The 17,962-nt window shown below is 40.1% G+C and overlaps 1 protein-coding gene and 1 long non-coding RNA gene across 24 annotated transcripts in view; one reads left to right on the top strand and one right to left on the bottom strand.

Annotated features, from left to right (window-relative positions):
- The window catches only part of LOC308199141, a 48,080-nt gene extending 35,931 nt beyond the window's left edge, over positions 1–12,149 (bottom strand). The window contains exon 1 of the long non-coding RNA XR_013954418.1: positions 1,714–12,149. This is a non-coding gene — a long non-coding RNA (uncharacterized lncRNA). The remainder of the gene's footprint in view (positions 1–1,713) is intronic.
- ADGRL2 (adhesion G protein-coupled receptor L2) overlaps positions 1–17,962 on the top strand; it is a 388,404-nt gene that overhangs the window by 296,263 nt on the left and 74,179 nt on the right. The window lies entirely within an intron of this gene.

Consider the following 17,962-nt stretch of genomic DNA (forward strand, 5'->3'; position numbering starts at 1 on the left):
GTTTTCAAAAGCCTTTCAAAATTGCACACATTTTTCAGCTGATCAACTGTTGATGTTTTTTAACAAAATTAGCATAACAGCAAATAAATACATATTTATGTGCGTGCCTGTCTTTTGGTATGAGAATTAGAACCACACAGAGAATTAACAATTATGTCTTCACAGCAAGATAAGTGTCACATGGCCTTCCCCAATAGTCTGATTCATCCAGTCCAAAAACTAAAGCAATTGTAGGTAACGCCACTTCTAAATTCCTACATGGCATCCAAGCATGGCTGGAGGATGACTCTTGCTTCTCCATAGCTTTTGTAGTTTACTGCTTGACTAGCACCCTTCTCTTCACCTTGAAAGATAGCACCAAATTATCTGACACTTTGGTGAAGAAGTTACCAGTGTATCCTGAATTTTGAGAAATTACTGGCTTGCTCAGTTTAAGCTTGGTAATGTGTATTCATTTGGAAGACTCAACACCAGTGAAGAGCAAAGAGATTTCTTATGGAATAGTGGAAGCTTTTAGACAAAAAGGGCCAGAATCCAGCATATGACTGTGCAGCACTCCCTAACCATGACTTCATGTAGCATGCAGAAGGTTTGTTCGTAGCCATGTGAATAAGGCTTGTATAATTTGAGCCTGTACTACTCGACACCAGTCTGTCGTCTGAAATCGTTCTGAATCAGTTAGACTTGGTGAGAACATGTCTGAAAAAGGCTTGGGAAGAACGGAAATTCAAAGAGAAAGGACAGGAGAATTGTTGGACATGAACTTTATAACAAGGCACACAATAGGCAGCACATTTCTCAGTGTTTATTGTACCTTGTGTAGCATGATAAAGGCTGAAGGCAGAGTGACTTTAACAGTCCCTGAAGTGCAGTATTCCCTGAGAAATGCATGGTTTAAAGTGCTTTACTTCCATTATGAAATTTATAAATAAAAATAAGGAAAGCAGTAAGACATTCATTTGTTGGGCAAATTGATACAACTACCACATCATTAATAGCTGGGCAGAAAAATCTATTTGGTTCAAAAGACAACTTACGAAGTCCTTTATATTTGGCAAATATTTTACTACTTGTGAATTACTGAATTACTTAATTATTTTTGATAGAGAGAGGGAGACCAGGAAATAGGAGATAAATACTTTTAAAGTAAAATATACTGCAGATTTAAGGCAGCTGCGGAGTGCATTTTGGTAATGGCATTTGACATCTGCTATATTTCACAATTCAAGATATGAAAAAGCCTCTAGAATTTAACAATTTGAAGTGCAGTTACTTCATTTTTCAGTCTCATTTGCATTATAGTTAGGTATGTTGAGAAGGTACAGATATGAATAATGTGCATAAGAGACGATTAAGATACGACCAATGTATCTCCTAACCTTTAGAGACAGCATGCTCTAATTCGATACCTTTTAGGGTAAAACTTTCAAAAGTGCAGTGGCTTGCATGCATACAAAGTTGTACTGACAACATCTTTTAAAGTGCTAACATGAATGTGAATTTAATTTAATTTATTCTCACAAACTTGCAGTTCTAGCTGTATGTGTTATAGTATCATGTACAGGTGCCAGCCAAGATTACGGCTCCATTGAGCTCTACTCATCCAAGAAGTTCTATATTTATCAGCCTGGAGAGCTTGTCGAGTTTCCTCTTTTGCTGCCGTTATCAACTGTTTTGAAATATTCAAAACCTTAAGTGGTATTGAAAACTTACCCAGTGTCCAAAGCACATTGTATATTTTGAGCTGAGAAATAGAACTGTATTTGTAGAATTGTGCTTGCATTTAGCTTAACGCTCAAAATAGAAGAACATAATTTTCATAGGAAATTCAATAATGCTATTTTCTTTCTTCAAAACATTCAGATTCCTTGTGCTTCTCTAGATGACACACAATGGTAGCAGTTTTGTATCATCATCTTTGTAGTCAGTATATTTAACTGTAATTAAAGAAACAGAGATTTTATTTTGTTGTGAGTCAATCTGTTAAGCTCGCATGATAATATCCTAAATTCCTTTCAGTTAATGGTCCTACTCTTGCTGGGAAAGGAGGACATTTTGTGCATTACTTTGCTTGAATAGTACTAACAGACTAGCAGATGGTCACTTTCCAACTGGTTTGCCTTGAAAAAAGAAATTAAAATATTATAGTGCCAGGGAGAGATGTTGTAATGTGTCCCTTTCAAATTAACAGGTCGTTTTTTCTACTATTTTATGATTGTAAAATAGCTCAATGTCACATAAAAGGTTAAAAGCTGAAGTAAATGGCATCATGGGAAATTTGAAATAAATAGGGACTCATATGGTTTATGGCTCTATACTTGAACACACAAGGAATATATTTCTTTCCTTGAAAAGGCGTTCTGTAAGAGCTTGCCATGTTAATATGAATTGTGGTAACAATAGATTGTATTTAGAGTAGTTTTAATTCACAAGGTAACATTTTTTGTATACTGAATTACGCCTTGCAAAGGCCACTTGTTCAAACTGTTTACAAGCCTAAGAGAGAATGCAATATTTTCAGAAAAAAATTGAAGCCATAGATTCCAGTTCATCGAATTATTCTGCCTGTGTCTTTGTGGTTACTTTTCATAGAGCACAGACCTTCAGAATTGATTAAGTTTTAGACTGCAAACTGTCAGATATTTCACATTAGTGCCAAATTTGTTTTTCATGGTAAAACTGTTTCCACTCACTTCTGTGAGTCCTAGTTCCAGCAACCCTGCTGAGCAAGACTTGAAGAAATTTTTCAGCTAGTGTCTGTCCCAGTGGCTGGTGTATTGCTATACAGGTGAAGAAGGAGGCGATGGGAAAGCCTTTGTAAAGCTTTTCAGTAGCTACCAGTGTGAGATGACCCTTGTTTCTTTTGATACATGGTCAGCTGTAGTTGTTACAGGGTTACGGTCCAAAGACTAAGAGGAGATGTTTAAAACTGAACTGTAGAAATCTAAGGGTCTCTGATGGATGTGTGTAAAATTGTCATCATTGAGATCTTTTGTCTTTCAAAATCATTAGCAGAGGTAACCTTTAAAATTATCAGTCACATGCAGTTTCAATGGATGTATTACATTCAATATAAAATGCTATGGTTTGCTATTCTGGGGTTTGTTTTCAGTCTTGTCCTACTCTCACAGAAGGAGGCCTATGGATAAGTTGCCTATAAATGAGCATTGCAGCCAGTTTGTTTCAAAATGCCTCTAATTTTGTATTTCTGCTTTGCTTCCAGTCATCTTTTGCTCAATATAGTTGGTAATCTGTGAGGAAATACAGAATGCGTTGCCTTTATTTCTTAGTAGAAGAATAGCAGTGGTAACTGCAAAAAGAGGCTATTCAGATAGGTGATGAAGCCTGAAGATATAATTTCACTAAAAGCTAGCTTAGACCAATTAAAATTAATAACCATTTCTCATAACTTTGGCAGAAGAGAGCTGTGGGTATTTCTGTATGGTGCTGTACAGGGCCATGGTAAAATGGCTTTGGAGCTCTGAACTGCTCAGGAGCTGTGCCCACAGCTGCGAGTCCCAAACCCAGGCTGACAAATTAGGCCCTGGGGATTGCCGGTCAGTGGCCAGACACCCGCAGCACACCTTTGGGCTGGTTGGAAGCACAGGCGGTAATTTGAAGGTTAGCTTGAGTCTAAGCACCAAGGTAAGGACAAAAAGATAGAGACTGTTCAAACAGAGGATATAAAAATTCCAAAGAATCGACGAGTCAAATTGGCCACCTGGAAAAAACAGTTCAGAGGAGAAATACCAGGTTGTTTTGGCTTCCTACCAACAGAAGAGATTGAGGTGTTTTTTTCACAGTGGATTATGATGGAGCAGGGCCTGCGTAATATTGAACTCCTCCAGCATGTGGTGTCACTGGGGAAGCTGGTAGATGACGTTAGGAGTGGTGTTCAAAGAACATGAAACGCTTGGGTGAAAGATACGGATTGTCACGGAGATGTTTAGCCCTAAAGGTTCAAGATCACTAAAATTTTGCAAAAAGACATAAAAACAAACAGGTTGCTGTCGTCGTGTTCAGGAATCCAGACTAATTTTTCAAATAAGAATAAAACAGTGGTAAGAGTGTGCCATAGTAAATTATCTGTAAATCAGCTAAAGGCCTTTTTTCTTCTGATGGATGCTGCATGAGTATTTTGCAAATGAGCGTGTTTATGCCCAAATGGCGCATTCATTTGCTTTTGCGTTATCTTTTTTAATGGAAACCTTTATTTGTCTTTTTCGTGTTTTTTCTTAAGGTGATTGAGTTTTAGAGGCATATGCAGTGATACAGATATTAATATGCATTATTGTAATTGGCTGTAATTAATCCATAATTGCACCTTTTTAACTGGGATGACAACGACAGGGACTTTAGTTTTTAAATGATGTAGGAATAATTCTTCCTATATGTGATTTAGGTTTTTATCTGGAAGAGGTATTTAGATTAAATAATCTATTAAGTGGATAGGAAAACGCAGGAGTCCATTTCAGCCTGAATTGTCCTATGATGCTGTGATCTTAAGAACTGCTTTGGCATAAAGGTCAAAGGTGAATTTGCCCACGTTCAATTAGCTACCAAAAACCCAGACTGGGCTTTCAGGGGAAAGGAGTATGGCTGGGTTTGGGGTTTGGTCTAGGGGAGGAATTATTTTGTTTTGATTGAGCCTGATCTGGAACAAGCATTTCTTGCCTTTTTTTCATTGCATGCTTACAGATCTGTTGAACAAAGGATTTTACTGATGCCCTTAGTTTATGTTGGAATAGCTGAACAATTGTTGCTCCATGGCTTCTTGAGATGCTTGGCACCAATCACACACACACACACGCGCGCGCGCTCGCACACACGCGAAAAAAAGAAAAAAGAAAAAAGGTGGGGGGACACAGTAAAACTAGACAATTAGCTTTCTTTCAGCTGGCGATGAACAGACAGAAGAAAGTGCTTACCATGTTATACTGCTTTGATTAAAGGATAAAAGTAAATTTGTAAATGACATTTACCAAAATGTGACGTCATAATAAAGTTCAGGAATTATGATTACATAATCCAGAGTCTCCCAGTGCAACTTGGATCCTAAGCTAAATCCTTTGCATTCTTTAACTATTGAAAGAAACAAAGATCAGTTAAATGACATTCAGCAAAGGATTCAAATCACCAGGGCTTCTCAGTCTTGTTATACTAATAAATGTATTTTGCTAAAACTAATATTATAAAAATATGTGTATAAAGGGGTTTGTTGATTGTTGCATGGAATTGTATTAGGAATTAAAATCAGATTTATCCATCGGTAAAATAGCAAGGTACAATGGTCAAATGGTTGCAGCATTTCAAACAAGGATCGGTCACAGTTCTTCTGTTGGAAATCTTTCTGGTAGTCTTTCTCACTAGTTCCTAAGGGCAGATTTTCTTTTTTCCCCCAACAATCCTTCCCTGTCTCAATGGATTTTTTATTGCTTAAAGTCAACTGGGAACATAATGTACTTGCCTGTCGTTCCTCCTATTTCCTCACTTTGAAGATACTTCCTTTAAAACCTGTTTCAGGATTTCTTGAAGGATGAGATAGGGACACTAATATAGCATTTTCCCTTTATTGGCCTTCCTGGTGTTGAGGTATTGGGAATTGCTTGTGCTCCAAGTTTGGTGCGTGTCCAGTGATGATGTGCAATTCCACCAAACATAGAAGGAAAAAACAACTTTAGATGTTTATAAAAAGTAATTATCATCACAGGGGAAAAAGACAGTAATGCAGTCAGCTACCTAAATGACTTGGCACAGAATCAATTTTTAATCTTTTTTTTTTTTTTCTTTGTGTGTGTGTATGTGCTTTAAGCATTTATTTTGTCTTGTACTTCCTTTTCCCTCCTCATCTCTCTCATAACCATTGCATATCCTCGAGTAAAACCAGGGAGCGGTCTCTGCTGGCAGGAGGACATGATTGGGAAGTAGGAGTGCCAGGGAGCTGGAGATTCCCAGGGCTTGTGGCGGCCCGAGATAACCAGGCTCGAGATGCGAACAGCGGCAAACGAGGAATGCCCATCCAGTAAACACAGCTGCAGAGACCTTCCAGAGCCACCGTCCCGCCAGCCAGGCCCGGTGGCGGGCTGGGGGCCGAAGGATGCGATCCGGAGCCCGGCTGGCGCTGCCCGCAGGCGGCCGGGAGCGTGAGGCGCTCGCTCGGCCTCAGGCCGGAACGCGGGGTACGGCCCGGTGTCAACGAGGGCACCACTGGGCTCGCAGCGATTATGGCAGAGGCATACTGGTTTCCTTGACAACCAGACCGAGGATTCTTTGTGATTTATTATTTACCACTTCAAACTCTCGTTCTCTGATTTAATTAGGGAAAGGGATTTCCGTAAGTCCCCTCCCTTCCGAGCCTGAGAACCCCCCACCCCTGCTACAGCTAGCCCAGGCTGATGCTGCTCAAACCGGCCGCAGATCAGGCTCAGCACTGAGCTTCTGGAATTTCAGGCAGGTCGCTCAGACGGCAGTTAGCTGAAATTCAGTGGATATTACGGTGAGCGATGACTTGTTAATCTGCACTTACTGGCAGGGATAACAGACATCTGCACTCACCGCCTCTCCCCCTGGCCCCCTCCCTGTTTTTTCAGAGGCAGGGGACTGCAACAAGTGACACTTTTCACTGTTGTTCTTCAAGCTATAGGAAAGATAAAATAGTATCTGTAAGCACCAGTTTCCCTTGTTTTGGCAATTCACGTTGCTTTCTCCTTGAAGGCTTTATTAGCAATAGATCAGCCACAGTTGTGTACGCGAAGAGTGTATTTTGATCTTTGGGAGGTATTTTACTGCCACCAGTTGCGTTGGTATTTGAAACAAAAATCCTCTCCTAATATGTGGCTAAAGACAGGGAATACAGTTAGTCTGATCTAACATCACATGAATCCCAAGTATGTATTTCCCACGTTTATAAAGGATTGGCTCAATCTGATCTACAGGGCCTGTTCTAAATTTAGTAATTCAGAATAGAATTTTGAACACAATAATTTATATAATTGAGATTTTTATTCAAATGTCACTGGCAAATCTGTGTCATTATATATCAAGATTGAAATTGGGTCCTCCAAAGGGCATTTTTTTCTTAAAGTACTTTTCTGGGTTGCATATTTTTTATTTCGTATTCAGCATGAGGTGTCTGCTGCATTTAATAACGTAAAATGAAGGTCACAGAAGATCACTAGTTTTACCGGAATGTCTCCCAATAGATGACTGGTAAAAAGGTAGTGATTGAAATGGGTTGAGGATCCTCTATGAAGACTATATAGAAAATCTGTGTCATTTTTTTAATTATAGGGAGGATTTTTTGTTTTGTTTCCATTGTGTTTATTTCACTGTGACTGTTCTTTCAGTTGTACCACCTCAGTCATAATTTCAAAAGTTTGTACGTGTTTGGTCAGCTTTACCGCAGGGAGTTCCTCAAGTGAGTCAGTGGGTGTTGCTCACCCTTTGGTGGGTTGAACATGAAGTTCATCGAGTCCATAAAAAGACTTAGAGTGAAGTCCTAGCTCACTAATGTACCAGTGCCCCATTAGGCTCTTGAGGGAAACTGACTGCTGAAGGTGCTTCTTCAAAATGGAGTAGAATAATGAGGCTCATTAATGCATTTTTCATTAGGACAAGAATATTGAGTGTCCAAGTTAAATTCTAAGGAATCTATCCTGCACTCAGTGAGGTTAATGACAAAGCTCACAATGACATTAGTGTTGCAGGATGAGAACTTAATTGGGGTAATTAAGATTCTACTTACCTAAAATTCCCTATTATTTTCAAGTAGATAAAATATTGCAAAATTACTACTATGAAGAGTTGTATAATGTTGGATCTCAACACATCGTTCAGAGATGACAGCATTTCAGTGGGAGATAATATTATTTCTGTATTTTGTATTTGATTCATAAAGCACCCTTGTCATCTTCTAGAGGCTTGTGCAAGTGAAAACCATCGGTTTGAAAAGTAGTGTTATTTTTGGTTTCGGAATTCCAGCATTTTCTGCACTGTGTTTTTAAAGATAACATGGGCCATACATTGCTGAAACCCAGTAACAATCTGGACTTCAGATTCAGCAGTGACAGAGACCAGATAGGCCCTGCAGCTCTGTTCTGGAATTGTGTAAGTGCGGAGAACAGGCTCCTTAACTAAAGTTTGCTTTATAGTAGTGCACACTTAGTGAAATTGGTATTTGTACGAGAAGAAAACAACTTCCTTACTAAGTAGAATAGATAGGAGATTCAGCTTCAGTGCCTTCAAGGGAGTCTGAATCCTCAGTTATAAATGATTATGTCAGAATGCCTAATTTAAATGGTTACCCTAACACCTGCTCATTCCTGCCTCCTTTGGACACCCCTAACCTTCTCCTTCCCTCCTTGGCATCCCCGGCAGATTAGCAACTCCCTCCTCAATTACGCTGCCATCTCGGCTGCTTTGATCACGCTCTGAGCTCACTCTGGAAATCATCTTGATTAATAAAACTCTCTGCCATCGCAGAAACAGCAGCGTGTGTGGATTGACAGGCTGTGGGACCGGGGGTGTAGCCAGACCCTGGCATTCAGCTGAGCAAGGCTGGGTTGGCCATGCTGAGGCAGGAGAGAAGGTGTCAGTCCCTAGGACAAGCCTGGCCGCTCCCTCCCCGCCTGGCCATTAGATCCCCCACCATCCCCTCAGACTCGCCGGAGCTGGCTGCCTGTTTGTAGACCTAAATAATGTATAGTGGGAACACGGTACTTTCCGTAAGAAAGCAGCGTTTTATTTGGTGTGGAAAAAAGTGGAGCAATCGGATCTTTTATACTTCACAGCTGCCTTCTCCAGAAGTTCTTGCTTTAGACGCTTAGGGAAGGATGTTTTTCAAACAGAACTGTGACCTGGTATGGTGAAATGCTATGTACAATGGATTGATTAGTGAGGAAATTACTTTCCACATCTGTAGTAGCAGTGCAGTAGGTCTGCCTTGCTTGATGCTGAGCTCATACTTGAACACGCTACTGTGGTGTTTTTTTTTTTTTTTTTTCCTGGTCTGATGCAGAGCTTTCCTGGTCTTTTCTTTTATTATTGGTCGTATTAAGATCAATGAACAGCATTGGAAACACAGTCGTTGAGCTATTAGATGTGTGCTTCTAAATAGCGGTAATTAGCAAATGCAAAGTTTTCCTTTCTCTGGAGTGTTACAGTGTGCATTCATCCCTTTTGTTACTTTCTAATGTAAATAGCATTAATTATGGAACTCCTATCACATAATTATGGAAAATTGTTTACTTTCTATCTTAGTACTCAGAGATTTCAGGGATCCTGATTTTTCATTTATTTCATTTGAGCACTTACTAGCCAGTTCTCTAAAAGCTGAGAGTATTTCTTGCTCTCATATTGTAGCAGTTGTAGGAAGGGGGACAAATTCCAGGAATAAAAATCAGAATCCAAATTTAGAAGCCCTGAATTTGAGTCCAGGTGGAATTTAGCCTTCCTGTCAATTGATCTCCCTTGTCTTTTGTACCTGTTTGCAAAGAGGCCTATGGATTCCTTTCGAGGTCATTAACAGCATTTGGACAGGGTGGCAGAGGTGCATATTGCCTTTATTCAGGTAACAGTACCTTTGTTGCCATTCTAACTGCCTGCTGCTCAGGGAGCGTGGTAGAATTGTGTATATTCCTTAGGACTTTTTAAGTTACCTTTTTATTTCTAAACCATTAAATAGTTTTCCTTTTTTTTTTTTTTTTGTGCAATTTATTATTCAGAGGATGCTGCCAAGTATCTCTGTAGGATTACTCCATTATTCCTGGAATTTGCCAGAACTTTAGGTACGTTGTAAAAACTGTGTATGGTATATCCCTCTCCTCTCTAATAGTCTCTTAGAAATCCACAAATATTTCATAGAAGGTAAGGTCAGGAAGAAAGTGTTTCACTCGGACAGGCATTTTCTGAGATTGCTTGCTACTCTTGTCTCATATCTATTTGTGGGAATATTTGAAGTGACGGCACGTTTACTTTCAAGTACATTTATCACATAGTTCTGCTACTTGTTTTCAAAAGATATGACTGTGTATTTTGGGTTATAAGTTTTGTCTGTGGGATCTTGGGCCTTTTTGTTTCCAAGGGTTCTTCTTTTACTCCTGAGTCCTCAGAAACATTTCGGAAGCTACACTGAATGAGAAGGGGTATTGCTCTGCTATTTGCATACTCATAAGCACTCTTTAAGGATGAAGTGGCTTGCTGTCATTAAAATTAACCACATAATTTTTCCACTGTAAATTATACCATGACAATCGACTCCACCCCATCATTTTATTGAAACGAGGAGCATATGAACTCTTCCTTTGTTGCTTGGTTCTGTTGTTAATGTATACGTAATCCTGTTTGTAAACAAGAAAATGCCCCCTTCATAATTTTACAGCTGCAATCTCATATGTTATTATGTGTTAGCAGTCATACAGTATTTTTTATTAAATATGTGGTAGTTGTTGAAGATCATATCCGTATTTGGTGTTTTAAACTCTGTCACTTGTAGAATAACATTTTCTTCAACACGAAGCAGAATATAAGAATCTATCTCCACATTTTAGTGAGACTAAATGTTTTGCTTTGTTGTTAGGCAGGTTAGGGTATAACCCATTTAAGAAGGCAGAGCCCAGCACACCAAGAGTTATGGTTGGCAATCAACATGTCATCTGCTGGAACAATTTAACTTTCACCATGCACGTAGTCCTGAGGAACTGGTACATCTCTGCATGGTTTCTATCAGCCTCTGAGGTGACGAGGCTTTGGATTTCTTCAAGATGGGAACAAAAGCATGTTTCTTTTGTCAGCTGTTCACTCTGAATACTGCTGATGGAAATCATAGCCCTTTCCTCCTCTTCCCCTACCCCCCCTCAACACATGGTTTCCAATCAAAAATGATTGAGAGAACTGGAAATATAAATTGTTGTCAAAATGCATTTTTATAGAAAATAAAAGAATATTTATTTTTATTCAGCTACCAACATCCTGTACAGAGGAAATAATTCAACGGGAAATCCTGTTGACACGACATTTCTGACACATCACCCTTTGTGTGTCTTACCTCCCTGTTTCTGAGCTTGTTTCTAATTCAGAAGCTTCTCCTTCCTGACAGGTGGTGTGCTCAGCGAGTTCACAGTTGGTAAACTAGAGATAACCTCCAGGAGGGGGATTTACAGAGACCATGGGACTTATTTGCCTTGAGAAATTTTGAAGATGCAACGTATTTAACGGCGAGAAAGAAAAGGGTAGAGTGCTTTCTGCGAGCTGGCAAAGGATCAAGTGTGTGTGATGTGAAGGAAAAAAGGAAGGAGATTCTTGCAGCCTGAGAACAGACATCTGGCTGGCAAAAGAAAAGAAATATCATTGACAGATGAATACTGTTTCAAACTGGGATAATTTTAGATCAAGAGGGCAAAGTTTTGCTCTCATGCATGCAGCTTCCATTGAAAGGGGTGGGAAAGGTGCATGCAGATGAGAGTAAAATTTGGTTCTAAGTGAGAACCGAACAACATGCATATTTTTACACTAGATATTTAGACTTTCATGTTTAGATCACATGGTTTCCATCTGCCATATGTAGGCATTGCTAAAATGCTGCCAGGAACCAGTCTCTGGTTTGGTGACTTTCATTAAAGGAATTAGTGGTTTCTATCCAGTTTCAGTGTGGCTGGATTCAAAGTGCAGAAGCCCATTTTCACAGTTTAGCATTAATTAGCACTCCTGTGGCAGCCTCAGCAGGGAGGTGAAGGATTAAATGGGCATGAAGACCAAACTATCTCTTTTCCCATAGTGGTGATTCCTTCAAAATAGGGTTGAGACATGATGGACTAATATGGGGGATGCTTGCACAGCTGCTGTCTGGGCTGTTCTTGTTCCAGGTGATTGAAGGACTCCAGTCTGCAGTGCTGACAATATAGCACTCTCTTCTCTCCTGCTATTAGAAAAAACAACAACAACAACAAAACACCACCACCACCACCAAAAAAAAACCCACGAACAACTCAGATAGACACATTCTCACCCTTCTGCATGAGGGGTGAGAGCCGCTTAGGAGAATTTAAATGAGATCCTTGCCAACCATACACAGGAAGGATCGACACATTGAAAAGCTAAGGTGCTGCTACTAACTTGAGGTTTTGCTGAATCATTCAACAAGGTGTAGGCAGGTAAGCCCTGACTCTTTTTTTGCTGAAGAGAGCCTCACAGGGATATTTTTGAGAATTGCACGGAGACTGGAAAATACACAAGGAAAATTGTAATAAGTTCCCGGGAGCCTGGAAGGCAGGACTCGTCCTAGTGTGAGTCAGAGGGCGTAACTCAGGCTTCTGTCCTGAATTTCATTAAACAGACGTACCGTGCTTTGTGTTTATGCACACTGCATATTAAGTGTATAATTACAGAAAATTACTTACTGTTGTAATTCTGCTGGTCACACCGAATCTTGGAAAACACTGAATCTGACAAAGATTTTTAAATTTTTAAATGATTTTTTAGACCAAATCAGCCTAATAAATTCTAAAAAATATTTATTAAAAAGCCACCATTAGTTACTTAATATTTCTGATAGCTCTTATTCCTAGCAATTCATATTTTTATTTTGCAAGAAACGGGCTTTCAGATTTTAGCCAAATAATTAAAGTGTGCAAGAGTATGTTGGAGAAACCGAACTCTTGAAAGGAGTGCTAAAAATCCCCCCTCAGAGCTAATTTATTCAATGAAATAGTTGTCTTGCTTCAGCATAATTTATGTGCACATTTAAATGATCAAGTGTGTTCATTCGGGCTTCAGACCTCTTTGTTAAAGTTCTAATAATGAATGTACTTTCATGTACATTGTTTTGAGCTAATCCCATTTTTATGAATGGGTTAAAAAAAAAAAAAAGGAGAGAGAAAGATGTCTCTTCCTAGAAAATAGATTTCCTTCAATAACTAATCCTTTTTTTTCTGTAATGTCCCCTGCTTCCATCATCTTAAATGAAAATAATGAGTCTGTACTTAAAACGGCAAAGAATACAGCTGTAGGAGAGTATTTTTGAAATGATCGCTTCCTGCCTAATTTTATCCAGACTGGAACAGTGGGGTTTTGTCTGCCGTGCCGCAGCTCTGGCTGTTCATGTGCTATCTGGTGGCTTTCAGTGAAAGAAGAGCGGAGTGCTGTGAACTCCAGACCTCTGTGCAGTATCAGAAGCTCTCACTGTGCCAATGTAATCTTTTAATAGACATGCTTGCCAGAATGACTTTTTTCCCTTCAAAGATAGAATTAGAAAGCACAGTTGTCATTTAAATTGCCTCTATCGTTTTAGTCGTTGGTAGTGATCTGTTGACCAGTATTGGATAATTTAAAAGCTGTTTAACGAAATAACATGCTTATCTGTGTGAAATATACACAGCAGTGAGAGACAAGAGCAAAAAGTCTCCCTTGACATAGTTCATGGGATTCTTTAGAAACTGCGGGATGCTGAGGCTTTTTTTGCAGAATTATAAATGCTCTGCAGGACCCATGTTGAGAATTTGCATGATTTTCAGATGGGAAAGTGTGTTCAGCTGCCTGTGTGCACCTTCTGTGCTCGCACGTCTGCACCTTGCTGAGCAAGGGAGAGGATGCTGCGTACAGTTTGCATTGGGCTCTGCATTTGTTCAACATATATTATTGAAATTCTGCCCAAGATGCATTGCTTCATCTTGTGTAGAACTTGAATCATCATGTTTCATGATTTGGTAAAATAAAAGAGATTGTGAAAGAGACAACTGTAAACATTCTGTTTGAAAAGATGTGCTCTTTTCAAAAGACCTTTCTGTTAGAGCCAAATAACACAAGAAGCAATATTTCCTTGCTCACCGAGACATATATATTTCTGCAAAGATTTGTTTTGGATTCTCAGTTCTCCCAGTATCTGCATTCTTTGAAATTATTTTGTATTTCCATGTTGACTTTCTCTGTGCTTTAAGTTTTAATCAAAGGTTCCTTGCTTCTGATGTTGAGAAGTACTGATGTTAGCCTGTTTACATTCCACTATTTTTCCTCTGTATGGGGTGAACATTCAAATGTAGTGGTTCCTTTTTGCTTTTATCTACCAAACTTAGCACACTCTCTTATTATTGACAGCTCAAAAAGATGGAATGCTGGTGGGCAGGATGCTGTGAATTATTAACTTTTCATTGCACTTTGACAAATTTAGGTTACCTTTCTATAGACAAATCATTTTTTACTAAGGAACCAGGATGGTAGAATGGTAAAAGGCGTTGCAAATTTATATTTAAAAAAAATTAGTCAAATGTGAATTTAATATATTTGAGAAACCCAGTTCTAAGTTACATTTCTTTTGCAGAACGTCTGTTTTTTCATTTTATAGATTAAAGTATAAGAGGAAAGCTTTCTTTGTGATGTTTCATTTTGATTTTTTTCTCAGCATGTACATACATTGACCAATAAAGCATTAAAGAATGCATATTACCACTGAAAATCCCCTTTACTTTTCTTTTTTCTTAAAATGGTGATTTTGTAAAAGCAGTTTATTTTGTTCTATGAATAAAGAGCCTGCACTCAACTAATTTGTGAGCAGATAAAATGTGCAGGAAACATATGTTTGCCAGGAAGTTTTTTTGTAATCAAAACGGTCAACATGACAGAAACCATGCTCTTTTTTCTCATTAGGTATTATTCTTCTAACATTAAAAAAAAAAAAAAGCCCACGCAACACTGATGAACATATACAGACTCGAATGAATCAGAGACAGCATATGCTGCATGTGGTAATAGAGCCTTGCTTGAGTTGCTGTTTAGGTTGTGCTGGAAATCCCAGCCCTGGCCCCAGAAGGGTCTGTGGCAGTCAGGCAGCTCTTTATGCGGACACTCCTCCATAGAGAGGAGCGGTGTCATCCATGGCACAGTTTGCCTGGAAGCGATTAGCAGAAACGAGGAATGTTGATTTCAGCCGTAGGAGGATGGCCAAACAAAACACATTTATGCAAGGTACAGTAAGGCAAGCAGCGGGCTGAATACAGGTTGGTTAGAAAATCCGGTGTTGAAAATCCTCATGACGAATTGCACTGGAGATACAAAGTTACTGGTGACAACAGTAATTATTGACGGAGCTACATACTTATGTCTGAAAAGCCCTGGAATGATGCAGAACCAGGCAGCAGCATTCAGATGCCGGTCTTTCAAACTTCCATCCTGTGGCAGTGCATCTGTTTATCGGGAATTATCTCCTGAATGTAAATCAATTTCAGTCCTAAGTCATTGCACCTGTTGCCAAGAGGTATTTATTCCAATCACTTGCCTAAAGCACAGGGAGTTATTGCTTGACATTTTATAGCTCCAAAAAAAGCTGTCGTTTCAAAATCATTTGTTCAGAGAGGAGAAAATGGAGCAAAACAGTTCATTTTACCCTAAGCACTGCTATTTGGCAGTATTCACATTTGCACGGCACAAAGCTGCAATATTGATTTTTCGCTCACAGGGCCTCCCACTAGTTCTTTCTTCGATTGTCAGGGTTGCAAGATGGATTGAATTACACTTTGCTTGTTGATATGCTTATTTTTTTTTTCTTTGTTGGTAGGAAAAGATTACAAATAAAGCTTCAGAATAAACATCACAGCAGCTTTGTTAGTAGACTTTAAATTTATTTATTTTATTTACTAAAAATTCCCTCTGCGCCATAGTGGTTCCTTAGAGTGATCTCCCCACCTACCACATGCTGCATTGTTTGGCTTTATTGCTTGCTGCTTTTGCAATATCACACCTATGTTACAATCTCAGGTGTGTCCTCTGTTGCTGGTGAAGTGACCTAACCTTGGTCTAGCATTTTTAATGTTCGTTCTAATACAGAACTCCTCCTGTATGACTGCAGGGGGAAAAATTGCAGGATGAAACACATTCACAGTACTATGGCAGTGGCCAGTTGCTACAGATGATGAAATAAGATTTGCAGGTAGCTAATCTCGGAGGTCTTGTCTTTGAATTTGAAGTATTTCCTATCAGAAGTACTGGCTGTGCCTCAGGGCCTGCAGGAAGGGTTCGGTGCTCATCGCAACCAGCTTGGTGTGGTTTTGTCAGCCTGGCACCGCAATGATCCGTACGTCCGACCTGCGGCTGCAGGCACGCTGCCTGCGCAGCCACCGAGACCTTGGGGGCATCAGCCTGGGCCCCCTGCTCTGCCATTCACCAAAAATCCCCTTTTGGGCAGCAGACCCAGCTGTGTCCCCGCTTGCGGCTTCCTTCTTGCTGATGGAAACCCAAAAGCAGGGCTGTGCAACGGCACATGGGGGGCCTCCATGGGAGGGGGCTGCCGTAGCCCTGTGGCGGAGGCAGCCCTGCTGCGTGCAGGGGGTGCAGGCACCATTGCCGTGAGGGATCGAGTTTTATGGGGACGGTGTTAAATTTGACAGGAGCAGTAGGATGTAGGAATGGCAGTCACTGGCAGCGTTATTTTTGGTCCCACTGCGGCTGTCGTGATGGTAATTAATCAAAGGAGCTGCTGCATGCATGTGTAGTGGGGGCTTTGTTCCTATCTGTGGTGGGGGCTTTGTTCGTGCCCCTCTCCGTGCCCATTTCACGCCCTCACTGAGCCGTGAGCAGCTTCTGTCTTCATTGTATTAATTTGCTGCATGGGAGGAATATGTAGGGTGTTAACGTGATGGATTCGCATTTCAGCTCTTTCCAGCTTTCAGCTCATGATACTTCAGCAAGCCTCTAATAATAGTGTTTGTTATTACGCATGACATGCTCAGCCAAACCTATAGCCAGGAGTGCATTTTAGATGGAATTGTTGTGTTTTCCACAGCAACATGGCCTCTTCTCTTATTAACAAATACTAAAACACTGGCAGAGCAGCAACACCCGTTTCATGTCGGATGAGATTCCGTAAAATTTAAAGCAGAGGCAGATGCAGCTGCTGCGCCCTGGCCTGCCCTTCCCCTCGTGCCAGGGCAAGATCCTGTCCAGCGAGCAGGCTAAGGAGCTGCTCCTCTGAGACCTCATCGGTGCTCCTGACATGGAGGGAACCAGGGGTCAGGGCGGCCCTGAGCATTAGTCCTCTGCACGAGGGGAGCAAAACCTGGTGCTGGTGCAGAAGGGGAGCCGGGTGGACGGGATGATGGGCTCTGACTGCCAGGGAGCCACATCCTGACACTGGTGTGGTCGTTACCAGCAGCTCTTCCTTGCAGTCCTAGCAGATCATCATCATCTTCATACAGTAGGACTTCAAATCCACGGATCATTAATTCAGCGGAAAAAGTGACAGCCTCGGGTTCATATGAAAATTTGCTATCAAGGGGTTATCTCAAGTTGTTCTTTATCTTTTTAGATCCTTGCTTCCTTCCCTCTTCTAACGTATCACACTTTTTTTAAAAAAAAAAAAGTTTTTTTTTTGCCTTCAAAACACCAGAGCTTCAACTTTCCATACTTACTAGCTGTTTCTCTTTGCTGTCATAACTTGTCTCCAACAGCCTGCACTGAAATATTAATGGCCTTGTGCTACTCCATTACTATGACTTTTTTTTAAAAAAACAGGAAATATCTGTGGTTCAGCTGAAAATTTACAGGAGATTTACTATCTTCAAGATACAAGTGTTTATCACTATCATGTTACCCAGCTCATCCTCCAAAACACAGTAGTGTCCCCATTTTGTAAGAAACAGAAATATTTTGTTTAATAATATACTAGTAGCTATGTACAAGGACGGGTATGGTTTTTTGACATATATTGTGCATAAAGAAATGTCTGTAAAAGACTATACATCTGGATGAGTATCTGGACCATTGTTCCGTTTCTAAGGCATTTGGTATGGCTTCATTAGATAGGTTACCTATTTTTCAGAATTCTCTCATGAAGAAAAAAATGTTAAAAATGAGAATTCCCTAAAACATATGTCATTTTTGGGAGGGACAGGGAGATTTTATACAGTACACATGTGCAGTTTGCTGTACTGGTCATTTATGTATTTGTTCAAAACCTTCTAGCTCCTGCTTGTGGTTT

The sequence above is a fragment of the Anser brachyrhynchus genome, assembly GCF_964034855.1.
Source record: "Anser brachyrhynchus genome assembly, chromosome: 8".
Taxonomy (NCBI): domain Eukaryota; kingdom Metazoa; phylum Chordata; class Aves; order Anseriformes; family Anatidae; genus Anser; species Anser brachyrhynchus.